Below are 15,997 nucleotides of genomic sequence, written 5' to 3'. Positions count from 1 at the left end.
GTTAACATAATATTCATGTATACATTCATAACATCAAAGTATTCTAGCAGGGGATATCTAGGCTAAATGGACAACAGTTTTTATAAAATGCTGTGAAACATGGTCTATATCAGTACTTCAGTCTTCATTTTACAAATTATTCAGGTGGTTCTGGGAACCATATTGTTTTGAAGATAAAAGTGGAAATGTGATTGTACTGTCTCTGAGATACAATTTATTTATTTTTGTTATTGTTGGTACTATATGGAAGGATAATTCATTACCTTAGAAGGAAGGGTGAATCCCTTACTTCTTTGAATAAAACATTACTAAAATAATCATATTTAAGCATCTTTCTCTCATCTTTTCTTTCAGTTAAAACCACAGACTTACACTGTTGAGTCGACAAGTTCAATTATACCATCCTCTGTTTGTTGCTCCATGAAACCTAAAGCTAGTTTTATTTGACATGACATGCAGTCTGCCTGTTTCTTTAATGCTTATTCACTTCTTGTGTCTGTTGTTTGAGCTATGGTACAGTAAGCCCTAGAAAAATGTATTTCTCTCTCTCTCTCTCTCTCTTTTTTTTTTTTTTTTTTTAAGATATAAGGGTCTGTGAAAATGAAAAGTATTCCTGAGTTTTATTTAGGGTTAAATAAACATTTCATTATTTATTTAGCAACAGCATTATTGCTAACTTTCACGTGGTGGATTTGAAATTTATACCTCTGCATTTATATTCAACAATCAGTGAATGAAGTATGGACAGGATAAAATATATATATATTTTTTTACTCTGGAAGACATTCCTCATTATATTGTAATATCTTTAAAGTAAGTTACAGTTTAGGTCTAAACTATTTGACAGGTATCTATTTTACAGGCATTTCTGAATATAATCAATGTAATTCCCGATAGTTACATTTCTAATAACCAATTTGCTGACTTATGTTCTTGTCAAGATAATTTTTATATACACCATATGTTCTGTGAAATTTTTCTTTGCCCAGGTGAGCATTTAATCTTCCTTTCTCCCTGAAGGAATTATCCACGTCCCTGAGGTCAGAGGATCCTCCACTTATTTTTCCCTTCTGTCAGACCTTCTAGCCTTAAGACCTCATGTCATAATGATCATCTTTTCAGCAGAGGGCAGCATATGGCATTCTCAGAGTCCATCAATTCCACTGTTTAATTGGCTGTAGAAATCAGTATTGAGCTAAAGGTGATTTTGAAACACTGCCAGCTCTTCTTCACTTTTAGGCAAATTCAGATTTTGTTATCCTTTGGGATTGTATAGAATATTTCTCAGGGGGATGAAGTGTAGTAATAAATAATTAAAGAAAATGAAAGTTTTATTTATTTATTTATTTATTTATTTTTATTTTTACAAGCAAGCGATACTTTTCTGGTTGGAATTTTCTTACTAATGCTAGTAAAGTTTGTAGAAAAGATTATTTAGCTCCAATAAATTAAATAGATGATAGAAAGCTGCATATCAAATAGGGTTCCTTTTTGGTAATTTCAGGACCTCGTCTTCATAATAATGTTAAATCTTTTAGGGAAAGAAGACCTTGGCAAACCATTTGATAAAGGGTATCTAACAGCCTAACACTCTGAGGCACTAATTCTGTTACACAGTTGTTTCCAAAGAAAGAAGCAGTTTCTTTTTCAAGATACTTTTTTCCCCTCACATTTTGTACAGAAAAACTATCTTTACATCCACATTTTAATATTCACATTCTATATTTTTATTATAGAGTATAGTTAATCTCTTAAATTATAGACAAAGGATACTGTAATCACCTAATCCTGCATAAGCTTCAGGATGATCCTCTTCTATTTTTTTTTTCCCCTCAGTGGTGTTTTCACCTATTCTATACATGGAAACTTTTTTTATTGATCAGAACAGATGCAAATTATCCTAGTGTGACATGTTTAAATATCTTTGGTTTTGAGCAACTATTTCTTTATTAGCCTTAGGATGTGAATTTATTGCCTTGATAGTTAGATGTTAAAAAAAACAACTCACATGGAATATGCAGTGAGATGACATTCCTCGTATTGATGGTGATGCTTACTTACTTTCTCTCTCTTCTTTTTCTCTCTTTCTCTGTTTCTTTTTTTCCCTCTCCCCCCCCCCCCCCAATTATTCCTTTCTAGTTTACATAATTTCAAAAGTTCTGAAAGTGACAATTGATTCTCTTTGTATGTTGCAGAGGTTTCCCAACAGATTAAAAAAAGTTTGACAATTTTTGCAATATCACACAGCCTCTGTTTTCTGAAAACTGTACACACAACTATATGTAAATCAAAGGTATAAATCATTTGATGGCTGCCAAGTATTGTACTACCATCGTCATTGTCATGAAACAGGTATTTCTGAGTTAGTTAAGAAAAAGGAGTAGTCATTTGCAACTCTAACTAGTTAAGCTGTCTCTGACTTAGATGACTTTTACTGTAGAAAAGACCAAAAATCTATTGACTTAAAAGTAAGGGAAAGATATTCTAGAAATATAAGCATTCCTTGGTTGACATCTAAGCCAAAACCTTGAAAGAGGCTTGAATTAGCTCTCACTATTTAGAGGGCTAGATAGCATTTTGTCGGTCTAATAGCAAAATTATTTTGTTCTAAGTGCTTAAACTGTTCATCATAGACTGGGTATTGAGCTGAGCTTCATGAAAATATAGTTTTGGATATGATGGTTAAGCCTCAAATGAAATTTCATTCTAGCCCTTTCTAAAAAGAGTTAAAGCCTGAAACAACCATTTAAGTGTTTTCTCATTGTCATCCAATCCTGATATGTGCCATTCCACTATGTTGCCTGTATATTCTATTTCATTTTTCATACATACATAAACTTTCATATGTATTTTACATACATTTCTATAAAAAGTGTCTTGAAACCCTTTTTTAAAAAAAAAAACAAAATAAAATCTTGTTCTTGTTCTCATTTGTTGAAGGAGCGTAGTAAGAGGAGAAGCTCTCCTTCTCCTTTGGTACCCTCCTCAGATATCTGTATCCTTTTTGTATGAATTTTTGCTACTGTGTTACAGACTAACTGTGAAACACACACAGAAGTGAGCATGACAGCCTATATAATTTAGAACACTTAATTTATCTATTATTACTCATCCATTGAGTGATAGCATAAATTTAGGTGATTTTAAATGTAAGATAACCACCCATTAAGTAGTTAAACTTCTAAAATTGTAGGTCTGAGATATGGCTTGGCGGCAGCAATTTACTCACTAAAAATACCAGAAGATCTCTCTGAAGACTTAAGCTTGGACTTCTCTCTGAATGCAACCAGTATGTCTGGTACTTAAGTAAAGAAATCTTGGAGCTTTCAAACTATTGTTTCAACGTGTATTAAGTGGTTATGCATCTGCATACCCTGGAAAATGTGCTCCTAAACCAAGAGTTCAAGTCTTCTTTCCTGACCTTGAGGTTAATATACATTCTGGAAGTGCTTTAGAGCAAGCTAAGGAATTCATTGAAGTTATGCTGGCTAAAAGACTCTCTCAAGGATTTTTTTCTGGCTTCTTTTTCTCTTTTGTCAGAGTAGAGAGCAACAAGTCATTAATATCAGATACAGGTTTTCCATTTGCTATAATGCTCCAATCACCATAGAGTTCAGACATTTTCAGCTATCATTAAAGACTGGTTTAAGGTTATTTTACACTATTCTAACTGTTGAAAAAGGCTTAAGCAGGAGCTTTGCATTAGTTTTATTCCTGGGAGTGACCATTCCTGCCAATTAAACAGGACCTTGAAGTAGGGATAGCTATAAGGGTCTTATTGAATTGTGAATTCCACTTTGCATAGCTGTGTCACATTTGCTTTAATCCAGAACAGCCACTGCGTCTCTGACCTCTCAGCCCTCATGCTCAAGGGGAACATACAAAATACCTTCAAAAGATAAGTCTGGAACTAAAATTCATAACTCTACTGGGCACTAAAATCCATGGACTCAACAGAGACATTGGTTTTATGGCACATTATATTTTTTGCCACCCCAGGATAACCTTTCTGTGCTGCACAGACAGTAAATTACTTCTCTCTCTCGTTCTCTCTCTCTCTGTCCTGTAGGAGTAAACAAATGTATTATTTTCCTTTCTATTATTTCTCCACCCCATATTTATGAATTATATTTTTTAATTGGCAAGTTTGATTAAATTAAAATCAGAGCAATGTATCTCAACTTTTATTTAGTTTGGAAGACTGATAATTCCACGTTAGATTGGAGAAAAGTCTTGCATGCTTGAAAGCTTGTCCTTTTTCCCTCAAGTATTTCATTAAGTCTACTAGAAGATTTCATTTAGTCAACTAGAAGTAACTCTTCTTATAAACTGTCTGCATTTATACTGTTAGAATACATGGCTGGAATAGTACCACTTAATTCACAGTAATGTGCTGATTAGATACAAGTATTTCCTCCTTTTCAGTTCCATAAGTTTTATAGCAGTTCAGTCTTTTAATAAACAGTTTTTTTTTAATTTTATTTAGTATTTTCTATTTAGTATTCCTACATTATTGTATATGTGGTTAGTAAAGCTTTTTGATATCAGTCCAGTTGAGGAGCAGTGTGCAACTATCCTTGTTTCCTATTTTCCAACAAAAACCAGAACAACTACAGGAATACAATGCACTTGATAAATGTTCCTGTTTTCAAGATTTAACTCTATCTACAGAATTTGCTAATTTCTGAAGTTTCGTGGTGCTCAGTGATGTCTGCTGAAAATGTCTGATGTCTGCAAAACTCTGGGCTATATCTGTAACTGAACTCTACTTGATTTTTAGTAGTTATTACTGTTTTGATAGAAACTGGAAAATGCTGAACTGTTGTTAGTTTCTATGATAGTCCTTTTAGCATTTGTGAGTACCAATACATTTTAAAAGCAAAAAACAAACAAACAAACCAAAACTCAAGATATTGTGCCGAAAATACAATGAAGTAAAGTGTGTATTGTTATGTACTGTTCACTTCAGTGATTCCTCAGTTAAAAAAATAAAAATAAAATCAAGAGAATACACTGTCTCTGCAGGTCTGAGACATCACAAGAGATGCTTCTGAATACACCCTCATGGTTTGGTACTTACTTTTATCTGGGAGTAACAATGCCATAAATTCAGATCTTGGCTCTCTTTCTAGTGTTATAAAACTTCGGTAAAATAAAGGAAAGAAAAAAAGAAGGTATGGTATCTGGACTCGGCATTATGACATAGCAGCTGAGTAGCCTGCAGCATAGATCAACTTTAATTGTGATCTTGTCAAGTTTCATAAACTGGTGCAAAACTGGACTTGGTCAGCATATGCTACAAAATCTGTGTGGGAGCTGTTCTTAATTCAAGAAGTGGTGCTTGTAATTCAGCTGCTTTGCCATGTTTCCTCAAAAACTAAATAATGTCTCACTATACTATTAATGGTGATCATTTTTTTCTCTGTGGAAGAAAGCCAGTTCTCTTTATTTAAAAGAAAAACTCTCAGCCTTTCGTCTCTTTTCTTTCTAGTTCTCCTATAAAACAGCAGAGACTTCTGAAGAGAACTTACTATTGCTTCACATTTAATGTTTTTTTCAAATTTTTGCAAATATTTCTGGTGGTAATCACTGTTATTTACTGTCTAATACGATGAAAGCATGCTTAGCTTCAATCACCAAAGAAATTTGGAGTAACATCTTCTTTTTCATTTTTTTTTTCCTGTATGACTATAAACATTAATATAATCTTTTTTATTGGTGTGTATGTGCCTACATAGCAAAACTACAGTTCAGAAACATAATTGTGTATTGTGTAATAATTTCAGGAAGCTACTAATTTGTTGTAGGATTTATTATTCATATTTAGAATTTAAATTGAAATCGCTGATATAAAAAACACAGAACACTCTCAAGACTAGTAATTGTAAAACACAATGATCATCTGCTGCTGACCTTGAAAGGATTCGGTGTTATTCAAAATACTCTTTGTTGTGATAAGCACTTAATAATAGAAACACTGCTGCCATAGCATAGGTCCGTATTATAGATTCTTAAAAAAGCCTAATCTGTGTAGTATAGAAAAATCTTAGTTTTTCATTTTGGAAAACTGCAACTTCAGTTGTACAATAGTACTGTATTTGTCACACCGAGAAGAAAACCTTAAATCCATTTGAAGTAATACACTCACAGTTTCTTTGAAGTACCAGGGTTTAAGTAACCCTGTTGCTCAGTAGCTGGAGCTAATACACTTGGTTGGCTTTGTATTTTCCAATTTCAGTGGAATGGCAAGATTTGGAAGTCAGGATTTGGTTTCAGACTGTGGAGAAGAGCAAATGTGAAGGTTATACAGAAGTTTTGATCTTTACAGCCTGGTCAAGTTTTCCTTGTTGTCACTTGGTCTTTCTCCTCCTTTGCTCTCTCAGCGTTGATATCCTTGTCCTGAGTCTGTTTGTCCAGATAATTTCAGTTGCACATGAAATTCCATGCCATATTTGTTTCTCTGCGATCAGCTGTTCCTCAACAATCTGTTTTTCTTCTGGTTCTCCTCTTCTCTGATCTCTCCCTCCCTACATCACTCAGGTGTCTCTCTTCATCTACTGCCAAACCTTTCCAGACTCACTGTCTCTCCTGACTCTTTTTCTAGTTGCACTTCATGTTACTTGAACCGACCAACTTTGTGACAGCTCAGGACCCAATGAGTCATCCTAATCAGTCAGTCAAAGGCCTTCCACATTCATGTCCAGTTTCACTCATGCTGAGCAGCAGTCATGTGAAGTCTATTCTCCCATCCAACAACCACACATCAGCACAGCACAGATCCTCCTCTGTGCCATTTACCCTCCGTTTGTACTTCCCTTAGACAGTATAGGTGAGACAGTCTCTTTGTATGGATTGGGACATAGGAAAACTGCATTATAGGTGAAATATAGGATCGGTCTTGGGAATTACTCTGCACAGGTGGAATCTTTGAGCTTTCAACTCATAAATGCTTCTCCTGAGCTTGTTGTGGCTGCAGTTTTCAGAGCCTTATTATCTTGTCCAAGTTTGGGTAAATGTTCATCTCATGCCAAATTTCAGTCCCTTTTCCATACCCCATTGGGTGAGATCCAAATGTTTTAATGTAGTGCTTGAAGTTTTTGTATAGGTAAAATATGTAAAAGGTAAAATATGTATAAGTAAAATATGTAAAATGTTTTCCCCATACACTTTGTTTTCAGGGTAATTGGGGTAAAACTATCCAATATGAGTCATGTTTTTAACTTGTGCTCTAAAATTAAAAAAAAAAAAAGTTTTAAATTATGCTTTGCTTCCATAACAAGTTGATTCCTTTCCTTTGCTGCCATTCTGTATATCACAAAGAAACAAAAACATTAAGTCATAGACACCCCATCTCCACACTATTATTTCTGCTTTGCTATTTCAATATATTAAATGCCATCCATTGATGTATTTTCTTCACGTGGTGAATGAAATAGTGTTCCAAACACTTTTAATCTGAAATATGGAAGACTGCATCAACTGTGACATTTCAGGAGAGGACAGCATGGAAGTCCTCCTCAGGGTTTTCAGTTCAACAAAACGGTTTAAAACTATCATTTAAAATGTGAATGCATGTTAATAGTGTGTTTGCCTAAATTACTTGGTGCATTTTTACTGATGTTGCTTTACTGTTTAGCTCACAGAACCTCATTAAAAATTCTCACTTTTGTCTTGCCTGCAAAATCTGTTTTTAAAAATGATTACCTCACCACTTCAATTCCTAGTTTCATTCTTAAAATTAGGTCTCTTTTACTCACCATGTGTCTGAATTTTTTTAATAGTGATGTATTACACCTGCTTTGGTTTCCTCCAACCTCATTAGTGTGAAGGTATCCAGTTAGTACTTGTACCTATAAAATATTCTTTAAAGTGTTGACTTTACTTTTGAAGATGTGTTAGAGTGTGTTTACTGATTCCACTTTCTAGGATGTATTTGTAATTTCTTGGGAGCAAGAATCCTGTCAATTGGTATTTTTGCAGAAGGGAAAATTATTAAAAGTAGAATTCTTCTGTGAAAATATACATTTGCAGGATTACCATCTGTTTTCAAAAACAGGGTCCATGTTTTGACTTCTAAAATTATACTAATTGTGTGTGTGCATTTTTTTTCTCTCCAGATTGTCAATCAAGTGTTTTTCTAAGTATCGTCTTGATGTCACATATGACTAATTTTATATTTGTGGCTGAAGCTTCCTAATGTATATATAAATAGCAGAAGCTTTCAATGATTATTGCTTTTTATATTTTTTCTCATTTAATCACCCAGCATTTTGTTTTCCTCTTTTAGTAATTGTTAGCATAAGCCACTAGTACGTAAGAAATGCTTCTCAGACATGTTTGCATTGTGTTGTCTGTATATACTTTGTTTTCTGTAATTTTATTTATTTTTTTTTTATTTTTTTAATATTGATTGGTAGTCAAAAAATTCATCTGCAGAGTGGCTCCAGTCAGGTCAGGACAAATTCACTAATCCTGTCAGCTTAAAAAAATGAGTAAGTTCTGAAAATCTCTACGTCATTACTAGAAAAAAGTTTGGTTTGAAAAGTAGTAAAGTGAATGCCAAGGAATTAACAGAGGAAAGGAGTATCTCTAAAACATTTTTATCAAAACCACAGTGGAGTCAGTTTCTTACTGAAAACTATCTGTCTTTACCTCCGTCTGTTGGGGGTTAAACCGCTATTTTTTCTTTTCCTAAAGTAATGCTCTTACGATCCAGGGCATTCTAGGTAAAGTAATATTGATTGCTAGTTCTGGAAATATTTTATTCTGCACAAATTGTACAGAGTGGGCTGCATTATCAATGCCATTTTTTTTTCTACTTCTCTCTGCAGTCCCAATTTCTCTGTACACCCCCTAGACTTCAGTTTACAGTAAACATGGACTGACTACATTGCCCTAAGCTGTCTGTGCCTGACTGGAGAATTTCTTCCAGTGTTTATTCTTAAAGATGGTGACAAAAGGACTGCTGTGTCCACCCGGACGGTTTGCCAAGTGAAATAGTTCCAAGAACTAGACAAAAAGAGGTTGACGTACCTCTAGCCTGTATTAGAATTGTTATTAGAAGACCTTGGTTGATATACATTCTGAATAATGTTTAGAATAGACTGAACTGTAATGTAATTTCCTTTTTTTGACTCGATCACCAGATAAGTATATAGTCCATACAAAGTAGAACTGCATTAGCAGAAGAAACAGCAGGACAAGAAATATTCAACCTCATGCATTGTCCTGGACAATACTTGGTGAAATTTTCATCTCCTTACTTGCAGAAGCTGAAACTTAGTCTTCCATAATCTTCATGTTTTCCCTTCCGTTGATTATTAAGCATCATTTTATAGGGCTGTAATCTGATTGCTTAGTTAGACAAAAGAAAGAAATCACAATTTCCACTACCTCAATGCTCAGTGTTCCAAAAAACACCAATAGGCAGACAAGTGGTGTCCCTACTATATATGTAGCTAAGATTGAATAGGAACTTTAGAAATTTAGGCTACATATGTCTGGATTAAAAATCCCTCAACTCTGTGAGGCTCTGTCTATGCTTCAGGTAGCAATCTGAATCCAGAAATGCTCAAACATAGTTAGCAAGGATTCCACATGATACACTTTACTAGGCTTTTTCAAAAGTATCTAGCTGGTATCTCAGTCAAGATCTGATTTATATCTTTAACTGCAGATATGTTAACTATATATTTTTTTCGGCCTGGCAGTGTTTATTAAAGATCATAGGTTTATATTATTGCAGGCTGTAAGATATGAGATAGACTTTTTTTCTGTTGCACCTTAATTTGCACTGACTATTAAAAAAAGCTACAAGTGTGTGTGTGTGTTTGTGTGTCTGTGTCTGTGTTGGGGTGAATTCAGTCACTGGCTGCTTTGTCTTAGTTCTGGATTTTCCAGGAAAGATGCAATTGGAAGATATGGCTTAGTAAAGACAGATGTATATCTTCAAAGTTTGGACTGATACAATGGCTTATTTCTACGTATTTGTATGGTCCCCCTGATAATTTCTAACTGCTATTTTAAAAGACTATTTGAATAATAATTACTGCAAACATTGCAAGCATGTAAATGAACATGACCACCTATAACATGCAAAACTGTATTATCTCATCCATTTTAATGTTAATACTTTAATTCTGGTAGCGTGCAGATCTTTACACATACATAAAAGAGTGGGAATATAGCCAGAAAAGTTAGTTGGAGTTCTACCACTGTTTTCAACTAATAGCACATCTACTTAAATGTTACCCTTGTTTCATCTCAGTTGAAACATCAGGATGTCACTTAGGATGATTTTGTTACTTGCTACTGTCATATTTTTAAAGCCAGGATCTAGTGCCTAAATGTTAGCACGTACAGAATAAATTTTCAGCCAGGTATGAATATTGCTTAATTAAGATACCTGCAGTACTTCTCAAATGTATAATCTTGACCTTGCCATCTTTCTGTCATTCATTAGGCAATATATGATTAGATCATAAGATTCTCTTTTACACTGATATCTAATAGGATATATTACTGATATATAATAAAAAAGGAAATATTAAGAACAGGTACAAATATTTAGATTGTTTAGGTTGTTATTAAAACTACTCAAGTAGTAATCTTCCATTTTGATATCAAATACTGAAATTTTTAAAAGAATGCCATTTGACCTTCAGGTCTAGTGAACAGCTTCAGATTAGCAAATCACTAATGAATAAAACTAGTGAAACTTAGATAATAAAACCAGAGAGGACAAATGAGATAATTATATAGCTAAAAGTGCATAATAGGGTACATTTTAGTTTCTGAATTTGTGTGTGAATTTGTGAATAAAATCATATCACATAATATTACTTTGCTTTTAGATGCTGTCAAACAGCATAATACTCTTAGCTTCCAAAAATAATACAATTATTTTTGCTTTCTTCTTTTTATTTTAATATTGCTACTAAATAAAACATTGTAGGATTTTATTTTTTAAGCAAAGAAGGGGAAAATAAAATACAGCCACCTCTGGGTAAATTCTTATGGTGAACAGCAACAACAAAAGAAGACGCTTACACTTTTATCCCTTGTGGATTTCTTTTTAATATTTCAGAGCAATGAACATATGGCTGTTACTATCAGCACTGGTGTATTTGCAGCGATGCCTATCAACATCCACCAGAGAGCAGGGCAGCTCCAAAACCCACATCTTTCATGCTGTGGAAATTGATGGAGACAGCAACACAGCCAGCTTCTTGGCCAAACAACATGGAATGCAGTTCATTTCAAAGGTCAGCGCATATTTAAACTTGCTTCATTACTCCCACCTTTATGCTTGAGATTTTCATTTTTTTAAAATCAGTTTACCTAGAGGTTCCTTTAGAGACAGAAAAATGAAAGTGCTGAATCCTATTTTCATTTGGGGATATCAAGCTTTTTATCAAATTATAGAGGTGGCGTTTCAGAATATTTCATATCTGATCAGAAGGAAAATCCAAAAATAATTTTCTCTTTATTCAGGAGTCTTTCAGGCACTGGGACTGTTTTATTTATTACTTAATATTGTGCTCCAGTCAATCATTTTGAATTCAGACAGGAAAATGGAATTTCTATTTTTAAAAGGAAAAAAAATGAGGAAAAATGCCATTGGAATAAAGCAGATTTTATTATTTTTAAAAATACAAATACGTCTTTTCTTCCTATGCTACCTATTTTATTTTATTTTAACCACAGTACATTAACATGAAGACATGTTTTAAACAAAGGATCTTATATAAAATCTTATATTAGTTAATTACAAGCATTTATTTTCAGAGCATTTCTACAACATTTATCTTTGAGCTTGAAGAATTATGTCCTTGTAACACAATCAAGGAAATGCTTTTCTTTCTTTCAACTAGTACCTCCACGCACATATTTTCTATATGTAATGTGTGTGTATTAGTGTTTATATTGCATTTAGCTTCATTTTAACCTTCCATCTGAAGAAGGTTATTCCCGAAGTGTATGTTAGTACTTGGGTATACACTCCAAATAGAGGAAACCTGTTCGTATCTTTCAGTTACAGTTACTGGTCTATAAAACTGGACATCTATACCAATGACATAGTGTTAAATTTTTCTGTTGCTTCTATTTTGGAAGCATCTTACATCAGTTAAAATAGGTCACAAATAAAATACGAAAACTTTTAATATGTTAATCTACAGCAGCTTCCATTCATTGACCTGTAAGTTCTTTGCCAATTTTAATGAAGTAAGTCTTGAAGTGCTCCTGTTGCTTTTATCTTTGCGTTTCAGATGTGAAAGGCAGAAGTAGAATAAGTAAAACAATTTGTTCAAGATCCACATAGGAAGTCTGTGGCCCAGTGAGAAATGGAAAATACATTTCTGAATTTTCAGTTCCGTGCTCTAGCTGTAACAAATTATCCTGAGAGAGAAAATGTAAAGAGCTTATGAAGAAGAGGCAACACATTGTATGTTCCTCAACAGCCATTATGGTCTACCCTATTCATGAGAAAGAATCACTGAAGGGCTCTGAGGAAAACTGCACCCAGTTTTCTGTTGGAAGAATAATGATGACAGCCTTCCTCGTGTGACACCCTTAGCATATAAATATTAAAACCATCACAAGCTGCTATAATAATCATGCTAATTGAAAAACAACCAAACACCCAACACTACAACAAATAAACAATGAGGCGTTGGACAGTAAGTATTTATATAAAGGGTGACTTCCATGATTGGGTTGCTTAGGAAGAATTTCCCCAGTTTTTGAGAAATGTGGAGGTATTTATTACAAGGGGAATAAGTGATGGTTTCCCTTGCTGTGCAATCTGGGCACTGTTTATGGCTAGGTTGCTGGAAATAAAATTGGTAGCATAAGGGAGCCAATCAAACTGTATTCTTTGTCCTGTAGTATTCATCCAGGAAAACACCTTTTTTATTACAGTATATAAGAAAAAGCAAAGGATGGAAAGAGAAATGCATTAGATATAGGAACAGTTTTTCCCCTGGCTTCTCTGTGAATTTCTGGTTTACAACCTGTTGTGTAAGCAGCAGATACCTTTCTTAGCATTCTCATTTCAAATATGAGGAAAAAAAAAAGCTTCTGTGGTATTTAAAGCTTATGGTCTTTAAGCCATGAGGAGCACTGGTATTAAAGTATATAATAGTATATATATATATATACTATTATATATATATTTATATATATATATTATATATTTATATATATATATATATATAAAGTAATATAAAAGTATTAAAGATTCAAATATGATTAAGCTTAATATTTTTTCAAACTTTTTGTTGGCTTGTAATAAGCTTACAGCATGTGCTACATGATAAGACGATACTAAAACATTATTTGGAAAAATAAACCTGTAAAACTTGATAAAACTTATTGTTGCTGAAATTCCTGGGTAGTAGGGAGCATGAGTAGTACTGCAGTTAGGACTTATGCTCCTGTTTTAGGTTTCAATATGACAAAGCATTTGAAACATATACTTAAGTTCAATCCCTTTTCAGAAAAAAAAAATCATAATCATGGGCCTAAGTTCTTTTGAAATAAATGGGATCTAAGCATATGCTTAAGTGCTTTACTGGATAAGACTGGGCTGGTGAATGGGGTTCTTAGTGGGGAAAAAAAAACACAGTTTTGTATGAGAAAAGTGACATCAAAGGCTGAAAATGGTATCTTTTAAATATGTTACTGTCACCACAGGAAACAGGCTCCTGTAGAAATGGTAATTATGTGTAACTGTGACATCCTTGCTTCAGCATGTTAGTTGCAATTTATAGTTGCAGTTTAAAGGCATAACTTCCCTTTGGCATAAATGTACGTTTTTACTATGATACAGTGAATAAAGACAGTGAGTTAAGTGTGTTACTTTGGAGTGCTTCTTCTCATTAAATGCCGTTACTTATTAATATGCAGATGCTTGGCAGCACAGTAGAAAAATTGTAGCTATGGAAAAGGCTACCGAGGAGGTACCACACTGGAATGCACTTCTTCAAAGTGTAACTCTTGAATGATAGACAGTGAGTAAAATCCAAAATATTAAACTCTTGACATCGATTGCCATACTATTTTATTTCACATTCTGCATTAGATAACTTACAAATATAAAATATAAAAAGCGATGTGAAAAGATCTTTATAAGCTTAAAGTATTGTCAAAATTTCTCTTAAATTTAAAACCACTGATAAAGTCCCTGTAATTAAAACACTCATTAGATACTGTGCAGATACCCTCCACAATGTAGCAGAGTCTCATCAGCTCTAACCTGACTAAAATATTTTGTGAAGAATTGCTTACTTTGGTTCTGTTTTGCATGTCAAGGTGTTAGAATTGCATTCAACAAAGGTTAGAGAAGACAGAAGATACTAAATATATGTATATATCAGAGGTATACATTGGAGTCAAATGTATGTTAGGATTCTCTCACACAGTTGTATTTTAAGTCAGTTTAATTCCCTTATTTTTATCACTTTTGTAATGTAGGCTAGATGAGTCTTGTTTCTATGTAGCAAAAAAGATTTCTATGGTACTGCTAGGTGGCAGAAATAGAGGATACAGTGCCAAGCACCAGTTTCATTCTCTTGTTTCCTTCCTCACTCTTTAAGACAGAGGTTGTGGAGAAGATACAGACTTCATAGCATTTCTTTAGCCTCAGAAGGAAGGAGTTGGTAAAAGAGTAAAATTTGAAAAGGGAGTATGTGCACACCAAACGTGAGTCACTAAGGACACTTTTTGGCTGTATAATGCCTCATCCTTACCTCAGTGAAGTCAACCAAAAACCTCCCATTGACTTTCAAGGGAGCTTAGAAGAATGATTCTGTGTAAATGTACCCAAGTAGCAAATATCAGTAGTATTTAAACTATGTGAGACACTCACAGGAAGCAGCGAGAAAAATCATATATTTGATCTGTCATCCATTTTTCCAAAGTGGGGTTTCTGTATTCTGTTGCACATTTTGCCCCTTGTAGAAGATACAAAAACATGAGGAAACACCAGGGAAGCTACACCTAAAATCAGTTTACACTCTGTTCATTTAAAGAAGCGAGGCTTTTGTAAAAATAGTTTTAATTGACAACTCCCTTAGCTGAGACTTTAAAAAGAGCACCAAGTTTCAGTGATTTTACAGAAGTCAGAAAAAAGGAAAACAAGTTTTTCTCTGTGTGTGTGTGTTTGTTTAATCTGGATTTGTAAGAGATTTGGATTATAGTGTATCTGAATCTCAAAGTGAAGCTAGGAAAGCTGGATAGTGGAGGCACTGAAGTTTACCAACAATTATATTACTGTTGCATTAATTACTGAAAAAAATCTGTTTAATTTCTGGATCAGTTTTGAAAACTTTGATGAATACTCTTCAAATACATTATCTTTGTAAGTATAATGCATATAAGACAGTGTGCTTGGTTACACACACCCAATAGGTATTTATCCAAGTGTATAAATACAGGTATGTTGCAAATTTAATTTACAGCAACGTTTCCTAGCTATATTGGGTATTTATTCTTCAGCAGCAAAACTCCAAAAAAAATATATAAAAGGTACATGATATTTGCAAGTTATATCTAAGATTCTTTCTCTCTTTTTTTTTTTTTCTTTTTTCTTTTTTTTCCAATGCAACCAGTTTGGAAACACCTGCAGTGAAGTTCAAGGTCTTGATATTCTTAAATTTGTATAGAAATTCTAACCAAGCCTTGCATTAAAAAAAAAAAAGAAAGAAAGAAAGAAAGAAATGAGGATTTGAAATGAATTATTCTGTATTCTGATCAGGACTGAAAAATTGATTGTGTGTCTGTATATATATATATATTTAAAAGGTGAAGTCAGGCTGGGCAGCAAACCCCACTTTTAATAAAAATGGGTTTAATATAGGTACTCTAAGAATGAAAACAAGATCGCTGAATGACATTTTGACTGTGAGTAAGGTTAGTTTCATATTCTTTCTCTTTTTCTCTTAATTTCTCTCTCTCCTCCCTTCTTTCTCTCACCCTTTTTCTTTCATTCTTTTTT

At 33.6% G+C, this 15,997-nt stretch overlaps 1 long non-coding RNA gene across 3 annotated transcripts in view; it reads left to right on the top strand.

Annotated features, from left to right (window-relative positions):
* The window catches only part of LOC308192662, a 161,898-nt gene that overhangs the window by 31,691 nt on the left and 114,210 nt on the right, over positions 1-15,997 (top strand). For all 3 annotated transcript variants that reach the window (XR_013948972.1, XR_013948973.1, XR_013948974.1), the window contains one exon: positions 11,087-11,264. This is a non-coding gene — a long non-coding RNA (uncharacterized lncRNA). The remainder of the gene's footprint in view (positions 1-11,086; positions 11,265-15,997) is intronic.

The sequence above is a fragment of the Anser brachyrhynchus genome, assembly GCF_964034855.1.
Source record: "Anser brachyrhynchus genome assembly, chromosome: 3".
Classification (NCBI taxonomy): domain Eukaryota; kingdom Metazoa; phylum Chordata; class Aves; order Anseriformes; family Anatidae; genus Anser; species Anser brachyrhynchus.
The sequence above is the reverse complement of the archived record's forward strand: the minus strand, read 5'-3'. Positions and strand labels throughout refer to the sequence as shown.